At 40.6% G+C, this 19,570-nt stretch overlaps 1 long non-coding RNA gene and 1 pseudogene across 2 annotated transcripts in view; both read left to right on the forward strand.

The window, feature by feature from the left end:
• Positions 1-19,570, forward strand: part of LOC114007380 (uncharacterized) — a 78,156-nt gene that overhangs the window by 16,533 nt on the left and 42,053 nt on the right. The window lies entirely within an intron of this gene.
• LOC102499001 (ubiquitin-conjugating enzyme E2 W pseudogene) lies at positions 8,329-8,782 on the forward strand (annotated as a pseudogene).

Below are 19,570 nucleotides of genomic sequence, written 5' to 3' on the forward strand. Positions count from 1 at the left end.
GGGTCTGGGACGTGAACCGCGGTGGACTACGTGGGAGTCCAGTGACATAGCCATTACTCTAACTGCTGGTCCCCAAACAGTTTTTATTTTAAAGTCTATTTTGTCATAAATTAGTATCATGACTCCAGCTCTTTTTGAGTTCTTATTTGCATGAACTATCTTTTTCCAGCCCTTCACTTTTAGTCTATGTATTTCTTTATCTATGACATATGTTTCTTGTAGGCAACAGATAGAAGGTTTCTGTTTTCTTATCCATTCAGCCAATCTGTGTCTCTTGATTGGAGAATTTAATCCATTAATATTGAATGTTATTATTGATATTTCTGGACTTGACTCTACCTTTAAGTTGGCCATTGTCTTGGTTATCTTTTATTCCCTTATCCCTAGCTGTTAATTTTTTAGTTTTCCTGGAGCAGCACTCTCTTCAGAGTTTCTTGAAGAGCTGGTCTGGTGTTGGCAAATTCTTTCAGGGTTTGTTTGTCTGAGAGGATTTTAATCTTTTTTCCCATATGAAGGATAATCTTGCTGGGTATAATAATCTTGGTTGAAATTGTTTCGTTCTTAACATTTTCAATATGTCTTCCCATTCTTTCCTTGCTTTCATTGTGTCTGTTGAAAGGTCTGCTGTTAGCCTGATGGGATGACCTTTGTAGATCCCTTGTTGTTTCTCTCTTACCAATTTTAGTATCATGTCTTGATCTGTGTCTTGGCCTGTCTGGCTAAGATGTGTCTTGGGGAAGATCTTAGGTTGATTCTCTTTGGGGTCCTATGTATTTCTTGGGTCTGGATGTGTGAGTGCTTCTCTAGACTTGTGAAGTTTTTTTCCCAGGATTTCATGGAATAGATTTTCCATGCCCTTATAAGTTTCTTCACCTTCTGGGATACCAATTATTCAAATGTTTGGACGTTTAATAGAATCTAGTACTTTTCATATATTATCCTCATTTTTTTGAGTTTTTTAAATTTTCTGTATTACAGACTTCATCTCTATTAGTTCCTTCTGATCCTTTTTTATAGTGTCCATTTCTTCTTTCATATCATGGAAGGACTTCCTAATTTCTTGTAGTTTGATGTCTCTTTTCTGTTCCAGCTCATAGAGTTTTGTCATCATGAATGTTCTAAATTCTTTCTCTGACATTTTGGTAGCTTCCTCTATTTTTTCAAGAGATGGAAAGGAGTTGTTGTGTCCTTTTGATGGAGACATATTTCCTGGTTTATTCAGACCTGAGGCTTGTTTTCTACTTCTAGCCATTGGGAGATGTATTCACTTTTGGATACCTTTTTGGAGAATGTATCTTTGACTTGGAACAAGTGTGCTTCCCTTTTGCCTGGTCAGTTGTATGCCGAAGTCTCTCTTCTACTGTGTTTGGCAATGTACTCTCCACAGGAGGAGTCATTTATTCAGATGTCTGAAGAATAGCACCTCCTTTTGCAGGTGCTTCAGTAAGAGGAGGATCCAAGGGAACCTCACAGTACTAGGGCATTTTAAAAGTGTGATTCTAATCTTGTCTAGTGCCTTTGGAAGGATGGAGGATGAGGAGGAAATGACAATATAAGAGGGAAACAAAAAGAGTATAAAGGAGAATAAAGAAAAAGTTGCACACCGTGTGCTACTGCGGTTTCACCAGGGGATTGGAGATGGAACTGGGTTCAGTTGGAGAGGTGGAAGCTGCCTGTGGGGTAAGGAGGTGTAGGAGATTAGGAAGAGAAAGAAGAAGGAGAGAAAGAGGAAAAAAATATAAAAGGACTGCCTAACTTATGGACAGAGGGAGCTCTGGGGTTCAGGAAGCTGGGCTGTGGCCAATGAAAACAGCCCGACTTCAGGGTTCCCAATTTTGCCAGGGGTTTGGAGATGGGTTCTGTTCGAGAAGTGGAAGCTGCCTTGCAGACAAGGGAACATTTCCTTTTAAATCATGAAGTTCACTTCGTTACGCTCTTGAGACCATTCACACTGATTTCCACCTATGAGAGCCAGTGTTCTTTTCCAGTAGATTAGTAGGCCTGATAATTGCTATCTTCATCTACTGATGATGGATTCTTTTGGGCTCAGATGATTAGCCACCCTCACTTTCGGAGCTCTCTCAGGTTCATTCATTCACTTGAGATTACTTTTTCTTTCCCCATAGAGGTAGGACTTGACTCACTTAGGGCACCCTGAGGCTCCCAAGTGTACAGTGGGGCAAGTATTTGTGGAATAACAGGAAGCTCATCTCTGGACCACATTCATCACAAACAGTTTCCACACCTACTACAGTTGCCTGTTTTTGCCTGTCATTGCTGTACCTCAGTTTGTGGAAAGCCAATGTGGCTGGGTCCCTGTGGTGGCACAAAGGTCTACACTGATCACAGGAACTACTCACCAAAGCAGTAACAGAGGGTATTCACCTAAACTGTTATTGAGGCTGTGAGCACCTGCTGGATGCCACTGTTTCTGCCGAGGCTACTGGTGACTCCTGGTCATCAACGTGTAAATGATTTTTTTTTGTGTGTATGTGTGTATGCACATGTACACGTGCCCTTGTACATATACAGGGAGGAATTAATAGCTAAGTAAACCATTAGTATGAAAATTGATAAACGGTATCTCTTGGTGTTTAAGTCCTTGCCTGCCCAGTGTCGTCTTATAATTTGGCCAATAGATTACACAAACGATAGTTCTGATAAAATGAGAGCTATTTGTAATAAATGTAACAGAAATTTTATATTAAAATATTGTATTTGCTGCAAAAAGAGCTCTCATGGTACAGCCTTTACTTAAAATTGTCTAGAGACTTCGTCATGGAAATTACCTCCAGAGCCTTTAGCAAATCCTTGCATGGTCTCGATAACAGTGATTTTCAACATTTATTGGTGTGTTTGATTTTTTGGAAACAGTCAAAAGTTATTTGGTGCGAACTCTGGCAAATAAAGCAGCTGATCATGCTAGATATTATAATTTTGGAGATGGGAATAAAATTGAGTGTGATGATAAATAATGAGACTTTCATTTTTTTTTTTTTGAGAGATTTTCGCTATAGGGTGCGTGTGCTCACGAGACAGACAGAGAGAGACATTAGAGACAGAAAGCGAGAAATCACCCCCCAGGGGGGATGGTCACGCCGCAATCCCTTCTCCTCCATTCTCCTCTCAGGATCTTGGGCATGCAAGCACACGGCCCGGTGTGAGTTCTAAGCCACCGGGTCCGGGATGCGAACCGCGGTTGACTACATGGGAGTCCAGCAACATAGCCATTACGCTAACTGCTGGTTCCCGAGACTTTCTTATATGACTTAGGTTGGTTGCCTCAGAGCTTCCTCTTCTTGTCCATGTGACTAAACAAGCAGTGGTTGTGTGAACATCAGCAGGATACCTGTAGTGCCTGAAAAGCTTCTGACAGTTTGTTTCCCACCCCGAGATTTTAACTCAGACTCTCTCTTAAGGAGGTCTTAGACTGACTTGTCCTGTGTTCTGGAGTCCTTTTCCCTCAGACACCTGTGTGGCAAAATTGTTTATTGTTTTTTAAGTCTTGGCGACAAACTGTAGGATTCTAGCAAATAGTTTTTTCTAATTGCCATTGGTTTTATGAGCCTTTTCAGGTAAAATGAGGTTTAATTATTTTTTTTTTTTGGAGAGTTTTTTGCTACAGGGCGCGTGTGCTCTCCAGACAGAGAGAGACAGAGAGACAGAAAGCGAGGAATCACCTCCCAGGGGGGATGGCCACGCTGCAGTTCCTTCTCCTCCATTCTCCTCTTGGGATCTTGGGCACACATGCACACGCGCCCGGCGTGAGTTTAAGCCACTGGGTCCGGGACTCGAACTGCAGTCAACTATGTGGGAGTCCAGCGACATAGCCATTACGCTAACTGCTGGTCCCAAATGAGGTTTAATTTTGAAGTAAAATAATTTGAAGTAAAATTAACTAGGGTAAAAAAAAAAACAAAACAATCCAGAAATGATATTAATAGATCATTCTATCTGAAATCATCCTGGGTAAATTTAAAATCCTGTCTTCACTTTATAGAATTTCACGCCTTTTCAATGAAAGGAAAGTAAATGCAGAAATGTGATGATTTTCTAATCTTACTTGTTAATGTTGGTTGATTATTGAACATCTTGGTTTTTGAGCACTTTAATATTATGACATGACAGATGAATAGTCCTTCAAGATTATTGTCACTTCTCTTTACTTGGTATTTATTAGACATACATTCTATTTCATATTCCTATAGCAACATTTGCTTGATGCAATGTATTCTAAGAGCCATGCTTCAGTTATGTTAAGGCCAGTATACTTAAGCCCAGAAGTAAATAAAAGAACCTTGCAATCTCAGTAGTTATGCCTGAAAAGTGGGAAATACAGAGATGTTTCCCAACAGGCAAATATTTAGTAGAATGCAAGTGTATTTTCTGGTGAGTCTTGGAATATTAGGAAAATGGGAGAAATTTGCAAAGTGTTATGTGGAGAATATATCATATTGACTTTTCTTTGTTTTTAGTCTTTGGCTCTCCAATGTCTAGCCCTAGCATGACTCTCCTAACAGGCCTCCCAGCCACTCAGATCATGGGTGTAAACAGGCGCACTCGGCATGTTCAGGTCAACCCGGGATCCAAACCTGGTATCCCACGTGGCACTGGCATCTCACAGCAGCACCCCACCACCTGTGCCACTGTGGGTGGGCCCTTGCTGGCTTTCTGAGTAAACAGAAACTTTAAAATGAAAATACCAACAGATACCCTTAAGTGTAAATTTTATTTTTTGAAGATACACGATCTTAGTGAGGTGGGACATTAGCGGTACCTTGAGTTTCTCTCTGCTCAGTGCCTTTGCTGCTATCATTATCCCATTCCAATCAAGGTACGAGAACAGTTTCCGCTGTAATGATTGAAATCTGATTCTGATTTTTTTTTTTTTTTTGAAATTCATGTCTCGAATTTGGATTTAGCTATGGGAAACCTGTGCCAAAGAGGGACTGAGTCACATGACAGTTTTATAAGGGAAACGTCAGTGCTGGGAATTGGAATAAGAGCTGTTTCAATATACTTTAATTTTTGAACAGAAGGGTCAGTCTTAGTGACTTTGGTCTGAGAGTGAAACCATTGTTGATGTTTTAGGTAGAAAGACCAGTGTGTTTTGTTTGTTTCTGGTCTTTTACTAGGAGATTCACAGGGGATTAGTAGACAGAGAGATTTTGAATCCATTGTGGGGAATACATGATGCTGAGATGCAAGGTGGTCTGGAACTGAACTTTGGAGGAGGATCATTAGTAATTTGCCTTTTTTTTTTTTTAAGAGAAATTTTTGCTATATGGCGGTATGTTCGCTGGAGACAGAGACAGACAGAAAGCAAAAAACCACCTCCTGAGGGCTGGCCATGCCACAGTCCTTTCTCCTCCCTTCTCTTCTTGGGATTTTGGGTGTGCATGCCCATGTGCCTGGAGTGAGTTTTAAGCTGCCAGGTCTGGGACTTGAACTATGATCGACCTGACATAACCATTACGCCATCTGCTGGTGCCAATTTGCCTTTTTTGATATGACAATTTTTATTTGACATAACACCATTATGATTACAAATCCAGTTGGAATCGCACGGTAAGTTTTCTGTGCTGTATGCTTCTATTTTTAAGTTTATGATGAACATGTGACTTCAGAGTCCTACTGTTCCAGTCCTCGGCTGTATAGTCAGCCTGCCATGGAAATGTTAGGATCAGATTTGTATCGGCTTCCGTATTATTGGCTTTCCGCTCACTTTCTTCTTTGACTTTGGAGAAACAGCTGCCAAGGTGGATTGGACACCTTTTATGACTTCTCTCACTCACAGACTCAACTATTTTAGCACTGACCTTTGTCTGTCTCTCAGGGATAGAGATAACTTGATACTACTGGGCACAGGGAAGAAAACCGAACATCAAGGAGAGTGGGAAGTAAACCAGAGAGGAGCAATACCAGTGAATTTTAAGGCAAAAAAGAATGGAAATTCCCTCAGGGTATTTTCACATAGAATCAGGTTATAAAAGCAGATAAAAATGTTTTATTGTTTTAGTTTCTTTGTCTGGAAGCATAAAAAGAGCTGAAGAGATGGAGGGCCATAAAGTCTTACTTGAAAAAGGGTTTTGATAATCTTGTTAGGCTGAATTTAGATTCTTGGAGAATGCCTTTTTTTTCCTTTCTGCCTCTTCTACTTGCAAATGCATTTCTGAGTCCTTTCTGAATTGGAAGTGTCCGTGCTTCGCCTGAAAGCCCACACCGGGTAATTCTGCACAGGCTGCCAGTTCTTTCACTACCCTAATATGAGTCCTCCTTTCCCATGCCCCTGCATATGTGTTCTAAATTTAAGGTATATTCACATATCAGAAAAATTTAAGGTGTATTCACATAAAAGAAATATACTGAGAAAGTCATTATCACATGTGTTTCCACCAAAATTTATTTTTTATCATGATACTTATCCCTGTCCAGCATCATCTTACGTGTTTTTTGTTGTTTGTACCCTTCCATTAGATGGTTACTTTTATGAGAGGGGATACTCTTCTTAGGAATCTATATTCTTTTTTTTAAAGAATTATTTTATTTAACTTTACTTATTTATTTTAATTTCACTCTGCCCAGAGACAGACAGACAGAGACAGAGAGAGAGAGAGAGAGAGAGAGAGAGAGAGAGAGAGAGAGAGAGAGAGAAGGCAAGCTGCCAGGTCTAGGACTCAAACCATGGTCAGCCATGTGGGAGTCCAGCGCCCTTAACCACCACACCACCTGGTGGCCCCTTAGGAATCTATATTCTATCTCCTTGAGCAGCGTCTGTCACAGGGTCAATATTAAATGCCGTTTGAATAAATGGACACACGAGTTGCCCCGGCTATCTTCCACGGGGAAGCAGTGCCCCGTCTTCCCTTTGCAGGGATTCCTCAGCTCCATTCGGAGATCCACACCTATGTGCTTCCTTGACTTTTCCACTTGAATGTCTAACCAGAACCTCTTGTTCAAAATGTCCACGATAGGCCTCCTAATTTTTCAAACTAACCTATTTTTAGTCACATACATGTCCTACTCATCTCATGGAAATGGTGGCTTGGTTCTTCTTGTTCCTTCAGTTTCTGCATATAATTTGTCAATAGACTTGGATAGCTCTCTCCCTCAGTTCTCAAATCTATCTACATTTTCAAAATTTATTTGTGATATTGTGTGTGTGTGCGTGTGTGCGTGTGTGTGCACAAGAGTGAGAGTGAGAGAGGTGAGAGAAGGAGAGAGAGGAGCTGCCTTCACAGGGTCTGTCGTGCTGCAGTCCTTTCCTCTGCCCATTGGATCTTGGGCACCTGCACACATGCCTAGCGTTTTTTCACGCGAATCAGGCCCACTCTCCAACCCCTGCTCATCATGTGGGATCTGGCTCTTGAGAAGCTCATTGCCACAGCACTACAGGGCTGGCTTACTCTATGGCTTTTTATTTTCCCTTTCCCACTTGGACAAATTGCCGCCATCTCTCATGTGGGCATTTGCAGTAGCCTCTAAGTGGTCTCTGCTTTCATTCTTGCCTTCCTACATCTAATCTCCACACAGCAGTTGAAGTGTTACATACAAAAATCAGAAATCATTTTAAAGTGCCTTCTCTCTACCATTAGAATAAGAGTTTAGAGCCTTTTTATCATGGCTCTAACAACTCTCCCATTCTGATTTCTGGTTCTTCTTCCACCTCATCCCATTCTACCTTTCTCACTAACCTTCAACCCCATGGCCTTCCTTCTGCTCATCCACAGCAGAGTCCAGGGTCTCTCCATGTGCCATCCTTCTGCCCACAAAGCTCCACTCCCAGCCTTGTCATTGCTAGCTCACCTTGTCATTCACACATCAGCTGATCTGCAGACGTGGCCCCATCATTAATGCCATGTTCCCTAAGTCAGGTTCTTCATAGATATTCAGCTCCATGAAGGGATTGAGTACCCTTCTGGAGTAAAGCTTCTCAGGAGCCATGAGCAGCTCTTCCTCTCCTTCATCACATCCCCAGACCCAGCAGTGCCTGGTACACAGGAGCGAGACAGACGTGTGCGGGTGAACGCAGACACGTGGCTTCACAGCAGTTAGCAGACAGCTAACACAGCTTGGCCACTTCTCTTGAACATGGCAATGTTCAGACTCGCTTACGGAGGAAGGCAGAGGTGAGGAAGGGCCTGTGTGCTCAAGGGACTAGAAAAGAAGCCCCACACATAGTGGTTTTGCCTCAGGACCCTACTATGCCTTCTTGGCAGCTACCATTTCTCTGAGACATTAGGGTGTCAACTTGAAAAAGTGACATCTCAATGGCAGCTCCGCCCCCCTGTATTTCTGGCCTTGCTTGCCTTGGGGGATGGTTCCGTCATGGCACCAGTGCAGAAACGAATTCATAAAGAACTGTTGGCTTTGCAAAATGATCCACCTCCTGGGATGACTTTTAATGAAAAAAGTGTTCAAAATTCAGTGACACAGTGGATCGTAGACATGGAAGGTGCACCAGGTACTTTACATGAAGGGGGAAAATTTCAACTTCTGTTTGCATTTGGTAGTCAATATCCTTTTACTCTCCTCAGGTCATGTTTACTGGTGAAAATATTCCTGTTCACCCTCACGTTTATAGCAACAGTCATATCTGTTTATCCATTCCGATGAAGACTGGCCCCCGGCGCTCTCAGTGCGGCCAGTGTGTCTGAGCATACTTAGCTTGCTCTCCAGCTGCAAAGAAAAGAGATGACCACCAGATAATTCCTTTTATGTGCGAACATGTAACAAGAATCCAAAGAAGGCAAAATGGTGGTACCAGGATGGTGCTTGTTGATGCCACTGTAATCCTCCTTGCAGATAGTCCTACTGAGAAAAGGAGCACTTTGATCATTCAGTTTTTGAACTTTAACCTTTGACTGGAAGTGACCTATAGGCAATTTTTACTTTTACCCCATTTTTACTCGTGTGCATTCTGGGCTCATGCTGATCGCTGGTTCAGTCCAGGCAACTGCCATGCTTTTATTAGTCATGCAGTATTAATGCAGGTGTCAGGACATGTCAAATATAATTCCATTTTTAAATTTTTATTCTTTTAATCCTTTGGAGAGGTTCCAGGTCCTCGTGTATTGTGCAGTAACAATGACTTCCTTGGCGGTTTTGGAGTGTTCATTGCTGGCAATGGATGTTCTAACAGGAAAAGTTTTCATTAACTCCCGCCACTCAGTGATTAATGCACGATGGGGCCTATGCAGTGAACTTATTGGGTACAATGGGATTATAAATAAAAAATCCAACATTACTTTAAACGTTGCCCCAACTGTTCATATTTGTATTCTGTGCACTGCGATCCTAAGATTAACGACATGAATCAACATGAGTCTTTCAAGGGCTGTAATGAAAGATCATTGTATATTTATTTAATTGTTTCTGTCTGCTGTCAGATTGTGTTGACACGGAAGGTTTTCAAGTAACATTGGCAGAGAGGTGCAATGTGTTATCCCTATGGTGAGAATAAATTCATTAGTTGTACATAGTTCCTCAATCTCTGAAGGAAACGTATGAATCATATAGGGTATGAATGGTTTAATCAAGGCTTTATTCTGGAAGTTAGAGACATGGCAGTCATGATTAAATTGCTGCAGTCCGTAATTCGGGCTTGTTCTTTGTATGTTAAAGATTTTTTCCCAAGTAGGTGACGCTCCGTTACTTCCTGCTAACCGTCAGCATGAGCCCTACTGCCAAAACACTATTTTACTTATGTTTGGAAATCCATAAATATTTTTGTTTGTAATCTTGTTTAATCCTGTTTCTTTTGTTATGTTTTAAGTCGAGTTTGAATGTTACAATACTTTGAAAAACTTTTGTCAAGTTTTTTTCTTGTAAATTTTCTTTACTTGTAAGTATGATCTTTACGTCAGTCCTGTACCCTAAAATAAGAAAATACATTTTTGACAGAGGCTTAATGTTTTAACAAAAAAGAAAGAAAGAAAGAAAGAAAGAAAGAAAGAGCCGTATCTTATAAATCTTACTTAAGCAGCAATCAATGCTTTTGCTTTAAGAAAAGGAGGTTTTCAGTGAAGTTTTAGAAAGAAGTTATCTTGTGATGTAAGTAATATGTTAACATTGTGCTAGATGCTAAAAAGTAGGTACATTAACTTGGATGTGCTGAGCTGGTGGGAAATTGATATCCAGCCTGCACTTGCCAGAGGATTTTTGTCTTGTCTTCACTTAAAAGAGAAAATGCAAAAGGAGTCTGGGTCAATTAATTGCCTGCCAGGGTCCAGCCCTATCTATTTCAGGCCAGGAAGACTGCAGTGGGCGGATTGGTTTATTCCGAAAGTACCTTCTCGCTGGGGAACTCAGTTTTCAAATCCTAGAAATCGTGTGTGTTCGTTTCCTCAGAGTTTGGCCCCAAGGAGGATGAAAATGAAAGGAAATTCCACCATTAGAAGGTGTGGAAGTAGAAAGCCGAAAGTCAGGCCCTCGGAGAGGCAGCGCGGGCTGGCCAGATTGCATTCTTGGGGCCACAATAGGCTGAGGTTTTAATTTCCAGAACCTGTCACTGAAGAGCCTGTCTAATCCCAGAGGGGCAGAGGCCTGTCCCAGGCTTTGTTCCGCTCCACGCTAAGGGCCTCTCCATGCGTTCTTACCTATGCTGAGAAAGTGGACAGGCCCAAATTGAGAGAGCTGAGTGTGGGTTTGGAGCAAAGGTCTAGACAAGAAGCCTGGCTTTAAGGCCTCCTTTCCCCTCCGCGTTTATTTACTATTTTATTGGGTTTGCTCATTGCTACAACAGAATCAAGAAAATCAAGTTGTTATGGAGGGTTAAAGGAGCCAGTGTTTGTAGTTATTTGGGACTTTCGAGGAGAATCCCTGCTCAAGTGACCTGGCTATCAGTTACATGTGCTTTATTGTTAATGAACATGGACATGTCACGTGTACAGGGAAGTGGCCAGGTCAGATGGGCTGGGATTGGGTCGGAGCCTGGTAGCATTTCCAGTCTCTTTTATCCCTTTAAAAGGCTATTTATCTGTTGGAGCAGCAGATGGCATGGAGGTTAAGATGGCTGGATCCCACATGGTTGACTCTGCAGTTCGAGTCTGCACTTAGAGTCCTGGACCTGGCAGCTTGAAAAAGAACACTCTAGGTGTATGTGCATTCATACCCAAAACGCTGAGAGGAGAATGGAGAAGGGACTGCAGCATGACCATCCCATTTCAGCATGCTTTTTCACTTTCTCTTTCTGTCTCTGTCTCTAGCAAGTGCACATGCCTATAGCAAAAATTAAAAAAAAAGTTTATTTACTTATCTATTTTTCATAAGAGAGACAGACAGAGATTCAGGCGCCCCCCAAAAGGGTCTTTACTCCACAATCTGCCTCTAGCCTCAGGAAGCCGGAAGTCATGGGCACATGTGTGCCTGGAGTACTTAGGGAGGTCTCTGGACACAAAACTGGAACCTTCATGTGTCGGTCAGCGTTTTACCAGTGCGCCACCTTCTGGCCCCTGCGCTCCCAGTTTGACAGAGAGAATGAAGCATTTAGAAACAGAACTTAAAAGTTCCGAGAGATGAATGGTGGTTAGGTTTAAGAAATCCAACACCAATAACCTTAATATGTGAGGGGCACATAGTAAGGAAGTAAGAACAGGGATAGCCTGCCACAAACAGAAACGACTCACATACAGTGGTCCCCCACCTCCTCCAGAAACTTCACTCCCATGCTCACTTCCTTCCCCACCTTCCTACCTTCCTGCAAATGCAGGACTAGCTTTCAATTCATGATGATTTTGAGTGTACCATTTGCAAGGTACTGGGGATAAAGAGAAGAATAAGTAATCTAGATCTCCAGGAAATTAAACAATCTAGGCAGGTAAATATATAGTTCATGTAGGTGTAGCATGGTGGTTAAGGTGCTGGACTCCCACAGGGCTGACAGCGGTTCAAGTCCCAGACCTGGCCGCTTGCTTTCTTACTTTCTTTGTCTCTCTGGTGAGCATACATGCCCTATAGCAAATTAAAAAATATGTAAATAAATAAAACATCATTTTTATGCAGTATTTTAAAGATGATAATATACATATGTTCAAAGGCGAGTGATAGCATTGATTAAAAACCATGCTTAACCCCATGTTAGGTGGGTGCTGTTAAGGATGTGATCTTTGGGACCAGGTGGTGGCACAGTGGTATTAAAACTGGACTCACAGGGGGCCAGCAGGTGGCGTGGTGATTGAGGTGCTGGACTCCCACATGGCCAACCACAGTTCAAGTCTTGGACTTTGCCACTTGATCTCTCCCTCTTTCTCTCATCAAATTAAAACATAATACATTAAATAAAATAAATAAGTATTTTAAAACTGGACTCACAAAGGAAAGATCCTGGGTTGATATCCTGGGACCTCCCTGATGTGACCCTGACGTAGGCCAGCTGAGACTGGGAATAGATTGTGGCATGAAGACCCTGGTAGAGGTGCTGCCTCTCTGTCTTTCTCTCTTTTGTGGAAGAAAGTAATAAATAAATTAAAAACAAAAAATGAGATCTTTAAATGCATCCAGGAAGAGAAGTGAAGTGCTAACCCGTTGACTGATTACTAGTTATTTCTGATGCAATTTTCTTTCTTATTTACAGGGTAGAAATGCTACTTTAACCTTTTTAATTCTATTTATCTCTTAGACATAGCCCTGTTAGAGAAACTTAAAAATCAATGATAATGTTATATTTATGTGACTCTTAGTATACTAGCTAGAGCATAAGCTTTAAAAAAAATTGCTGGAGGGTGTGTGCACTCACCAGAGAGAGATGGAGATAGAAAGACAGAGAGAAATGAGAGAGAGAGATAGAGAGGGAGAAACACCCCCTTAATGGAGTGTGTTCATGCTGCAATCCCTTCTCCTTTACTTCTCTGCCCTGTCACGATTCTTGGACTGGGGTTCAAACCACAGTCAGTCGTGTGGGAGCCAGCTCCCTTAACCACTAGGCTATGAGGCCAGCCCTAGAATATAAGCTTTTTTCCCCTAGATTTTGCCAAAGGACACGTGTACTTGTAGGAGAGAGACAGAGAGAGAGAGGAAATTGAGTATTTCCCTGGGGAAGGTGACCATGCCGTAGTCCCTTCTCCATTTTCCCGTCAGGATTTTAGCCATGCACACACATGTACTCAGCTTGTTTTTCTGGCCGCTGGGTCTGGGACTTGAACTGTGGACCTGGCCGTGTGGGATCCAATGTCCCAACCACCATGCCATCTGCTGGCCCCAAACATAAGCTTTTAAATAAGAATGTCAGATACATAAAAGAGGTACTTTTTGAAACAATAATTTTAAATATTGGAGCTGATTTTTTTTTTTTTGCATGGTTTATCAGCTTCAATTCTTGTTTGTATTGTCTTCTTTTTTGATCTAGAAACAGAATGTGTTTTAGAAATGAAATGTACCAATGTATGATAAAATTTATTTAAAAAAATTGACCTCCACCAGGTCTGGGCTTGGTTGAATCTGTTCAAATTGAGCTACTGGGAGCTCTAACTTCTCTGTAGCACTTTGACTGGATAAGCAGGGAGTTAGCTGAGACTGGTGCAATGAACCGAAATGGTTATCAGATAATCTTAAATCAAAACTATGTGATAATTTATGTTGAAATTAGGAGAATTTGAAGTGAGTTCTTCTTTTTCCTTTTATGCTGTAATGGCTTCAGTTTAAATTATGTTATTCAGAGAGAACTGGGGCTCTCATAAATTATTCATACACAAAGATTCAGCTATTTCTAGCCACATCCCCCGAAACAGAATGGGTCGAGTAAAATGGTTTCATTTTGCTGTAACATTCATAAATATTCTTTGCCGTACTTCCGCAACTAATTTGGGCGTCTGTGAGTCTAAGGGACATGCATTTCCTGCTATCAGGTTATCTCACCTAATCGTTCCCATTTCTAGAACATCATAGGAATGAGCCTTTTCTCATTCTGATGGTTGCGCTAAGTCCATACCTGAGAGAAAAATTAGAACTGTATTTCTAGGGATTTTAGCAACTCTTGAATCTGTTGTGTTTCGGAAAAGTCGTTTTGTAATTTTTTTTTTCTATGCAAAGAATGTGTCATGACTTTTCCGAATATCTGTGTAGGTCGGTCTTTCCCTTAACGTGTCATTTCTTGTTTTTCAGGAAAAGCCATAGCTGTTTGCTTAGGAGCCTTATGACCTCTTGTCCATGTCTTTTTGTCACAGTTTAGATGATCACACACTAACTGGGGCTGTTTCTAAGCTTGGCATTTTCTGGGGATATTTTCCTTAGTCGGGACAAACCCTCTCTGTTATTGAGCACGGATGCTCGGCTGGTAATCAATCATCTCTAATTATGCCTTGGAAAAATTTCACGGGTAAAGGTACTCAACTTGTCCTAGCTTCAGTTTGTAATTCCGCAGAATTCATATTCTGCAGTCTCTTTGAAAGATTAACTCTGTTACTGAAAGGTTGCTTCCCTTCCTGAAACAAGTATTGTTTAGTGCAAATGGTGTTAGTGCAACATTTCCTCGCTTTGTTGGGTTTCAAGTGCTGGGTCTTTACAGATACCAAGTCAGTGCCGAGTAAAAGAGCATTAACCTTGGAATCAGATTTAATTTTTTTTTAAAAGGAAAACAAATCCTATGTATACATAAGATAATAGCGACAAGCTAGGTTACCTGGAATCAAAGTTTTTCTCTACTTTCTAATTTCTTTTCTAGTAATTTAAAAACAAATACAAAAAAATTACCATTCAAACTTTGTGCATTCTCCTTGCATTGTGTACACATGGCTAACCTAGTTCTACTCATATTTTAAGAAGGCATTCTTGAGGGAACCACCAGTTAGCGTAATGGCTATGTCGTTGGACTCCCACGTAGTCGACCGTGGTTCGTGTCCCAGACCCGGTGGCTTAAAACTCACGCCAGGCACGTGTGCATGCGTGCCCAAGATCCCGAGAGGAGAATGGAGGAGAAGGGACTGCGGCGTGGCCATCCCCCCTGGAGGGTGATTTCTCGCTTTCTGTCTCTATGTTTCTCTCTGTCTGTCTGGCGAGCGCACACGCCCTATTGTGAAAACCTCTCCCAAAAAAAAAAAAAAAAAGAAGGCATTCTTGAAGTAGTTATTTATTTTGTTATAAAAGCTGTATAAGTTGTTAACGGAATAGTATTTGCACTTTCTAACAACATGTAACACTGAACCTATAATTGGAAACCAAGTCTCATTCTTATTTAACTAAATGCACTGGGATTTTCACAAAAATTTAAAAGAATGACTATATGTAAATATGCTGTTAGATCAATCAGGGAGATGTGACCAGGAGAGAACAATAGCTTCAGAACGATCATGGAATTATGGAATCATTGACACTAAAATAACAAAATTTTTGCCATTTGTTTTTCCTAAGAAGATGTTTGTGACTTTTTTCTCTTCTGTGTCATGCCAAGATTTTCTTCCCTTTTTAATGAAACTCATTTTTTCTGCTTATAAATGTGAGGTTAATTCATTAAAAGCGAATCTCTCCTTTAGTAGTAGTAATGATTATACCAATTTTTCATTTGTTTTAAAAAATCATAGAAGGATGGTACCAAAGCTAGGCGCTTAAGGCAGCTAGATCTAACACGGTATACTGCCAAAGTGGCTTAAAAAACATGCCAAGACAAACAAAACATTTAATAAACACAAAAATAAAATAGTATCTGTTGATGATAAAAAAAAGATCTTGGTATTAGATGAATAAACATGGGCAATTTATATTACCTCATAAATGTGTTAGCTTATCAAAGATTAGTAATAATAATAATACATTTTAGAGTTATTGTAAAGATTGAAATGTTTGAAGGTTCTTTTCAAATATAAAGTTTAAATATTAGGTAATATTTTACAAATATTAATTAGTAAAGATACATACTGTTCTTGGAAGAATGTTCTATTGGAACAAGATATTTAAGGGCTTATTTTTAGTTGGAAAATAGCATAATTAAATAAAACATCTGAACTATGTTTACAAATATATTGTATTTAATAATTAATATAGAATAGAACATTATATATTGCTTAACCAAATGTGAACCAAAATACAGACTTAAAATGCACCTTGATGCCCTTAAATATTGCAGTTTTCCAAGGAATAAATCTTATCATTCTTATTGCTGACACCTAAGAACAATAGTAGAGTTCGTTTATATGTATCTCTAACTTCCTTTTAATAAAATAAGATGCTATATATAGAAAAGTAACTATAAATTCTATGTATTCTGAATACAGCTAAAGTTAACCAAAAGGATTGTTAGAGTGTAAGTCAAGAATAAAGAAAAAATAAATACATGTTATACAATTTATACAATTATTTTTGCATTAAATGTTAATTTCTGTGTTATAATTGCTGCTGTAAATTCTGAAATTCAGACTCTTAATGTAAGTTTCCTGGGAAAGTCATGACATATTTTTCTATGCAAAAATGTTTCATGACTTTCCCACCAACCCAATAGAATTCCTAGACAGGTATCAATTATCTAGGCTGAATTTACAAATCTTAACTTGAGCATTAAGCCATTGTGTAATCAGCACAGTATTTGATATAAAATATTTGAATAGTTAACACCAAGCATTTCCTGCACCTGAGGTGATAGTTCACACATTGCCCAGTGCTGCCATGGTGCTGTGCAGAAAGAATCCTTTCTGCTGCGTACTCTGTGGAGGAAGAAACTCTCCCTCAACATGACTACAAATGGTCCCCGAGGCTCTGGCCTGTTTGTCACAGACAGCAGAATTCACAGGAGTGAGAACATCTGCACATTCCGGTTAGAGAAAAAGAGTCTGGGATTCTTGTGGCCATTTTTGAAGGTATTAGGATATAAACTCAGCTGCTGCAATGAAAGCTCCTGGATGTGTGGGTTTAAATGAGATAGAACTTAATTTCTCTCTCCTGCCACCTGTAAGTGGGCAGCCCAGGGCAGGACACACGCCCTGCTCTGTGAGACCATAGGAGGTGGGACAGTTTTGCCATCATCCATGGGTGACTTTTTTCTCTGGCTTGAAGTCAAGTTCCTCAGGTGTCCCACGCTTCAGCCATGGGAAGGAGTGAGGGAGGAAATGAAAGCCAACCTCTTTCTTTTTTATGGATGAGACCCAGAGGTTGCTCATATTTCTTCCATTCACATCTGCTTGTCCAGAATTTGCATGATCACACTGAATTGCAAGACAGCCTGGGCAATGTAGTTTCTAGCTGAGAAGACACATGCCTGGAGTTGGTGTCTTCCTTTCATCTTCCCTCACCCACCATCAGTGTGTAATCTACAAGTGAGTTTAGACAGTTCCGCTTCCTATATGATTTCCTGCATGCTCCATGTTCCCAACAGCACTCTGGTCTAAATCATCATCACCCCATGCCTGGCCTACTATAGTCACTCCCTAAAGTGTCCCCTCTTGCCCACTAGTCATCCTCACTTAGTAGCCACTCACTTAAAAAAAATATAAATCACACCATCATTCTACCTTTCAAATTTCTTGGTATTTTCCTGACTCCATAGAATAATACCCCAATTCTGCACCCTGAGCTATAAGGCCTTGAAATGCCCTGATTCTAGTCTGTTTGGTCCCAGCCTGGCACCACCTTTCACCCAGTCATTGTGTTCTGGTCACTCTGGCTCCTAACTTTTTATAGAAGGCATTGACCCCTGCCCCACCTCAGGCCCCTCCACCTGCTATTCCTGGAGAGCTCTTTCCTGCTCTCTGCATGGCTGGCTCCCTCTTCTTGGTCCTCAGCACAAATGTCATCTAGTCTGACAATCTCTCCTGACTGTCCTTCCTAAAGCATGTCTTGTTCTCAGTCTTTATTGCATTACCTGTGTATTTCCTACACAGAACTTCTTAAATTATACAGTATTCTTATTTTCTTATTGATCATTTGATTGTCTTCTTTCATTAGAAAATAATCCTTAGGAGGGCATTCTCTTTGTCTTTCCCTGTTTCTCAGACTGATGGGGGTGGGGGAGGAAGGAGCTCAATCATATTTTACTGAATGGGAGGCCTAATGAGTTGGATGGACTTCAAAAAGAGTGTTCAAAAGTTCATAGAAGGGGCCAGCAGATGGCATAGTGGCTAAGGTGTTGGACTCCCACAGGGCCAACTGTGGTTTGAGTGTCAGACCCGGAGGCTTAAAACTCATATTAGGCACATGTATATGTGTGCCTAGAATCCCAGTGGAGAAGGGATTACAGCATGGCCATGCCCCCCTGGGGGGGTGATTTCTTGCTTTCTCTCTCTCTGTTTCTGGTGAGCACACATGCCTTCTAGCAAAAATCTCTCTCCTAATAATAAAGAAAAAAAAAAGAAAAGATACATTATGGAAAACCTACACATGGATTTGAAAATTATTTTATATTAAGATAAACTCATACCTTAATGCCTTTTTCCATGAACTTTTTGAAGGAACCTTGTAAATATGTCCTATAAATGAGAATCTGTGCCCGTAGTGGGAAGACCAGGTACAAGAACCTTCTGCAGAACTGCCTCCATTAGCTCTATTCCTGACCTCACATACTGAGGTCCATCATTTCATCTAAGCTATCACTTTACAGCATCAGCTGATTATTGAAGTTAGGCCATTCTCTTTTGTATTGGGTTAAATGGTATCCCCCTCAAAAGTAATGTTTGTGTTCTATTACCCAGACCTTGTGAATGTTACCTTATTTGAGAAAAAAGGGTGTTTGCAACTGTATTAGGGCATTGGGAAAATCATGACCTATTTTTCTATGTTTTTCTAGTCAAAAATGTGTCATGACTTTCCCCACAACCCAATAATTAAGGGATCTTGAGATGACATCATCCTAGATTAACTGTGAGGGGTCTAAATCCAATGACAAACGTCCTCGTAAAGGCAGAAGGATATTAGAGACCCAGAAGACACTATGTAAAGACAGAGGCAGACTTAGGGTTATGTGGACACTTCCCAAGAATGCCTGAACCTCCAGGAGGTAAGAGAAGGGAGGAAGCATTCCCCCTAGAGTCTTCAGAGACAGTAGAGCCCTGCTGACACTTTTATTTCTGCCTTTTGGCCTTAAACTGTAAGAAAATAAATTTTTATTGTTTTAAACAACTATATAAATATATAAATATGTATTTTTTGTTTTGCCATACAGTGCATGCACTTACAGGAGAGAGACAAAGAGAGGGAAAGTGAGAAATCACCCCTCCAGGGAGGTAGCCATGTCACAATCCCTTCTCCTCCATTCTCTTCATGGGATTTTGGGCATGCATGCACATGTGTCTGGCGTGATTTTCAGGTTGCCAGGTCTGGGACTCAAACTGCAGTCAGCCATGTGGGAAGTCCAACACCTTAACCACCACACCACCTGCTAGCCTACATCTGGATAATTTTTAAGTCCCAGATATTTCAAGGACTAATACTGAAACATTATTTGTTGCTTTTCTGAAATTCGAATTTAACTGGGCAGTCTGCATTTTTATTTGCCAAATCTAACCATCTTATTATAATTCAAACAATGTTTGAATGTGAAGAACTGATTAGGAATGATACATACATTCTGCCAAATAGGAACTGGCATCAAATTTAAAAAAAAGCTCATATAAGTAAAAAGAATGTGAAATTAGTTTCACAGGAGTTTTTA

Source organism: Tupaia chinensis, unplaced genomic scaffold (assembly GCF_000334495.1).
Source record: "Tupaia chinensis unplaced genomic scaffold, TupChi_1.0 Scaffold000161_4, whole genome shotgun sequence".
Taxonomy (NCBI): Eukaryota; Metazoa; Chordata; class Mammalia; order Scandentia; family Tupaiidae; genus Tupaia; species Tupaia belangeri.